Raw genomic sequence first — 5865 nt, 5'->3', positions numbered from 1 at the left:
GAGAAGACAGAAAGAGAAGAGAGGAGAGAAGACAAAGAGAGGGGAGGGGAGAGAGGGTGTGAGAGTGATGGGTAAAAAGGTAAGAGACTACGAATAAGAGAGCAAGGTGGGGGCTGAACACACCTTTTAATGGTCTTCATTGTTGCTAGGTAACTGGGGAGGAGTTTAGCCTGAAGGTCAGAAGCTTGGGCCATTGCTTACATTACTACTGACCATGCTTCTCTTGTGGGGGCTGTGGGAGGTAGTAACTTAGGCAGGGGCTAGAGTTCTAGGAGCATTAGGGAACGCCTACCGTGTCATGAGGGTGAATTATGACCATCAGGCTTCAGACCTCAGCTCGACTGGAGACCAGCCTGCAATTCCCCACAGAGAATGCTATATGAATTCACATGTAATTAGAAGCCATGACACAGTTCTCTAGCCTGTGTCTACTGTAAGTGGGTTTTAGACCATTTAGGAGAATGAATTAATATTAATTTCCATTTAAAAGTATCAACACCCATCTCATGTGTATGTGCCTCTCTCTCTCTCTCTCTCTCTCTCTCTCTCTCTCTCTCTCTCTCTCTCTGTGTGTGTGTGTGTGTGTGTGTGTAATATATGCTTGGTAATGTGGGTTTATGCATATGTGTATATAAATATGGAAGCCAAAAGTTGACATTAAGTATCTTCCATTGTTCTCTGGATGGATTTTTTTGGATAGGGTTTTTCATTGAGCATGAAGTTCACTAATTTGACCTTGACCTGCTGTGCAGTGAATGTTTAGGGTCCAGCTATCTCTATATTTCCCCCTACTGTTAAATTCAGATTCACCTGACTTTCACTTGGGTGGTGGATATGCTAATTTGGGCCCTGTTCTTGTATACCAGTCACCTTACTGACTCAGTTATTTCTCCAGCCACCTCATTTTTCTTTGTCTCTTACAAGTCTATTCTTGAGGCTGTTTAGTTTTTTTTTTTTTCCCTTACTATCATATTTTCAGAACTTCCACTCTTACATGGTGTACTGGGTAGTTTTGTGTCAACTTGACACAGCTGGAGTTATCACAGAGAGAGGAGCTTCAGTTGGGGAAATGCCTCCACTAGATCCAGCTGCAAGGCATTTTCTCAATTAATGATCAAGGGGAGAGGCCCCTTGTGGGTGGTGCCATCTCTGGGCTGGTAGTCTTGAGCTTATAAGAGAGCAGGCTGAGCAAGCCAGGGGAGGCAAACCAGTAAAGAACATCCCTCCATGGCCTCTGCATGAGCTCCTGCTCCCTTACCTGCTTGAGTTCCAGTCCTGACTTCTTCAGTGATGAACAGCAATGTGGAAATGTAAGCGGAATAAACCCTTTCCTCCCCAACTGCTTCTTGGTCATGATATTTGTGCAGGAATAGAAACCCTGACTAAGACAAATTGGTACTGGGAGTGGCATATTCCTGTGACAACCTGACCATGTTTTGGGGAGGACTGTGGAAGGACTTTGGAACTTTGGGCTAGAAGATCTATTCGGTGTTATGTTGTGTAGGAGCTTGGAAGACAGCACAGAAGATGGATGCCTGGCTTGTGAAATTTCAGAGGGAAGATTAAAGACTCTTTTCAGGGCTGTTGTTACTTTGATTGTGAAGATTCTGTGGTTCTGGTTAGCTGAAGAATCAGCTGTGATTAACAAGATACCAGAACTACTAAAGTGAAACCTTTGCATTACTGAGACTATTCATGCTGGTTAGCTGGAGCTAAGAAATTAGCAGTGATTAAGAAGAGACCAGCATCACTGAGGTGACATTTTCTGGTAAGTGTTTTCTAAGAGCACAGAGGCTGTGCTCCAGAGATAGCCATGGTTGTACCTTGTGCTGTGGCTGGACTTAGTAATGTGTAAGAGTTACCCAGGTGGTACTGGTTTTGAAGGCATGAAGGGGTCACGAAGAGCAGCTAAGGCTCAGCACTGTGAGAGGCCATGGAAGGCCACTGCTGAAGGTGTAGTCTCATTTGAAATTGATGGCCCAGGACTGAAGGAATTACAACTAAAGCTAATGTGAAGATTTGCTTTGTTCCAACAGCAACCTTGGACTTCAGAAAAGTTTTAAGGGTTCATCTCTACTCTTCTCTAAGAAACTCAATTCAATGGCATTCAATAGAGGAGACATTGGAAATGGAAAGTATGATGCATATGTTAATAAGTATCAGATAGCAATGTCATTAATATGATGCATAGATTTATCTTGTTTATCATACTGTATTGATATTACACACACATTCATTATCATTTTTCATGAGGTTCAGAAAACTAGTTTCACCTACAAATCTGTGAGAAAGAAAATAATCATCACCAGCATGAACTTATAACCACATTCCTGTAGGGCAAGAAAGTGCAGGCAAATGGGTAGAACTAGAAAATATAATCCTGAGTGAAGTAACTCAGACCCAAAAGGACATTCGTGGTATGTACTCACTAATAAGTGGATATTAGCCAAATGATAATAATAATAATAATACAAAATACACAAGATATAGTCCACAGAACTCAAAAAGTTCAACAAGTTGAAGTGTCCAAGTGAGGACACCTCAGTCCCACTTGGGAGAGAAAAGAAAGCAATCACAAGTGGGGAGGGAGGGAGGGATCTGGGAGGGAAAGGGGATGGGGTAGGGAGGAGTGGTAGGGGAAGGGAACCTGATCTGGTATTGGGTGAGAGAAAAGGACTGAAGCTCAGAGGGCCATCAGAAAGAATGTAAACAGGCAACTTCAGGAAATAGGAGAATGGGGGAACATCCCCCACCCCAGAACTCAAAGGGAGGGACCTTAGATGAAATATACAACAGCAGGGAGAGGGAACTTAGTAGAGCCCACCTCCAGCAGAAAGACAGGACATCAAGTGAGAGATGGGGTTGCCATCCCATAGTCACATCTCTGACCCATAATTGTTCCTGTCTGAAAGAATCAGAGGGATGGAAATGGAGAGGAGCCTGAAGAAAAGAAGGTACAGTGACAGGCCCAAAGTGGGATCCAGCTCAATAGGTGGTCCCAAGGCCTGACACTATTACTGGGGCTATGGAATGCTGACAAAAAGGGATCTATCATGACTGCCCTCCAAAAGACCCAACAGGCAGCTGAAAGAGTTAGATGCAGATATTTGCACCCATCCAATAGATAGAAGCAGCTGACCCCAGTTGTTGAATTAGGGAAGGCTGAAATAAGCTGAGAAGGGCAACCCTGTAGGAGGACCAGCAGTCTCAAATAATCTGGACCCCTTAGATCTTTCAAACACTGGACCACCAAACAGGCAACATACACCAGCTGATATGAGGCTCCCAACACACATACAGTAGAGGACTTCTGGGTCTGTGTTCATTCAGAGATGATGCACCTAACCCTCAAGAGACTGGAGGCCTCAGGGTGTGTAGAGGTCAGGTGGGGTAGGGGATAGGGGCATCCATGTGGAAACAGGGGAGTAGGGAGAAGGTATGGGACATGGAGCAGTTGAAGAGTAGATGGGCAGGGGTGGAGAATGGAATATGGAGTGTAAAACGTGAATTAAAAATAAAATTAAATTAAAAAAAAAGAAATGTCTGGACAAATGCAAAACCAAAGCATGTGTCTTTATGTTCAAAAAGTAACCCCCCCCCCCACGGTGGAGCACTTTGGTACATTCCCACCTCCTACTTATCAAAGTTGCCTGTTTCTGTACTTTCTGATGGCCCTCAGGGATTTAGTCCTGTCTTTCCCCCACCCCCAATACCCAATCATGTTCCCTGCTTTCCCTCCCTGTCCCCTCTCCACCTAGATCCTTCCCTCCCTCTGCCCCACCCCCAACCCCCAGTGACTGCTTTATTCTCTCTCCCAAGTGGGATTGAGGCATCCTCACTTGGGTCCTTTGGCTTGTTAAGCTTCTTGAGTCCAGTGGGTTGTCTCCTTGATATTCTGTACTTTTTTTTGGCTAGTATCCACTTATTAGTGAGCACATACCATACAAGCCCCAGACATGTATACAGCAGCGGACTGCCTGGTCTGACCTCAGTCAGAGAAGATCCGCCTAACCCTCAAGAGACTTGAGGCCCCAGAGAGTGGGGAGGCCTGATGGAGTGGGGGTGGGGGTGGAGACATCCTCTTGGAAATGGAGGGAGGAAAGGTATCAGATGGGGAGTGGTTGGGGGCAGACCGAGAGGGTTAAGTAATCTGAACTGTAAAAAAGGATTAGAGAATAAAAATAAACAAATTTTTAAAAAGTAAAGCATCATTTGTCATGCTGTTGTAGAAGGGGTAATCTCACAGGGTTCCCTCCTCCTTTAGGCAAAGAATTGCAAGAAACTAAGGAATGTTGAAAGCAGAAAAATTAGCCCCCCCCCACCCCAGAAGCTTCTTAATTGGTTATGTGGTCAACTCCGAAATCATAAATGATCCACATAAGTTCTTGTAATTTGAAAACTTGGTCCCTATTTGACATATTTCTAGTTTTATTTTCTTTGGGGGTGTTTGTTTGCTTGCTTGCTTGCTTGTTTTTTGGTTTTGTTTTGCCAAGGTAGTTGTCGCAACCACACAAGGGAAACTAGTGCACATAACATTTGCAAGGCAGAAATAGAAGGATCCAGAGTTCAAGGACATCCTGTCTAGTACACAGTGAGCTCAAAGACAACCATTGATAGAAGTGAAGAAGAAGAAGAAGAAGAAGAAGAAGAAGAAGAAGAAGAAGAAGAAGAAGAAGAAGAAGAAGAAGAGAGAAAGAAAACTAATCTTTCTACAGTGAAGAAATAGCAGCACATACAGGTTATGTCTTAGCTAGAAATCTAAGTGCAAAGTATGTATGTGAGAGATATTGCCTTGTCTTTTTCTGTAACGAGTGCCCTCATCATTGGCCTTTAATGCTGACGAGCCTCGAAAGAGAAACAAGGGCAGATAGACTCGTCTGCCATACCTGTTTGAATATATTTAACTTTTGACCAAAAAATGAAACTTCTGCCAAAAAGACATTCCAAGCTGATTTTAATTTGTGTTCATGCAATTATATTATTATAAAGTACATTATACCAGGAAGCCAGTTGAAAAAAAGAAAAAAAGGAAGGTGCTTTTATTTTCCTGGTATAAGGAATAACATTTGAGATGAAGAAGACCACAGCTTCTGGTTCCATAAATAGGCAAATTTTGCCCCCCTTTGTGTCCATGTTTGAAATGATCTCACATTCACATACAGCAGTGGGAATTGGGATTTTTTTTTATTTGATCTTAACACTTTTGATTTGTTGTATTGTCATTTAGTCTGTAAGAACATTCCAACATAATCTCTCAAGGCTTTCCCATCAACTGTAGTGGTCTTGATCCTCTTATTCTCTTGTGGATTTTTAAAAATCATCCCTGAGTGACAATGTACACTTTCATAGATGAGCCAAAGCCATTCAGTAGGCTCTTAATTATAAATAACGCTTTCTAAATTTACTACTGCTGTAAACATCATTCGTTGATATACACATGTACATTCCCTCTCTTAGACTTAACCGCACATTTATATTCAGATTTTATAGTCACATATGCCACAGACTTCACTCCCAGATGTCTTCCTGTAATATCTATTTTGTGCTCACCCTCTAGACAACCTCAGGGCATTAGCAGATACCTGCCTATGAATGAATTGCACCGCTGCTCCCAGAAGCCCTAGGAGAGACATACTTCCCTAAGCTGCCTTCAGTTAAAGGTAGAAGAGGGACCTTCGGTTTCAACTGATTTAAATAGTTTTATGATGCATGTTCTCATTCCCTGTGCCTTTTGTTCTGTGTCCTGTGCCATGTGCTCTGGGCTCTTCTCTGTCTGTCTGTCTGTCTGTCTGTCTGTCTGTCTGTCTGTCTCTCTCTTTCTCTGTTTATGTGTGTGTGTGTGTGTGTGTGTGTGTGTGTATGAGA

Source organism: Mus pahari, chromosome 16, assembly GCF_900095145.1.
Source record: "Mus pahari chromosome 16, PAHARI_EIJ_v1.1, whole genome shotgun sequence".
In the NCBI taxonomy this organism is placed as follows: Eukaryota; Metazoa; Chordata; class Mammalia; order Rodentia; family Muridae; genus Mus; species Mus pahari.
Note: the sequence above shows the minus strand (reverse complement) of the source record.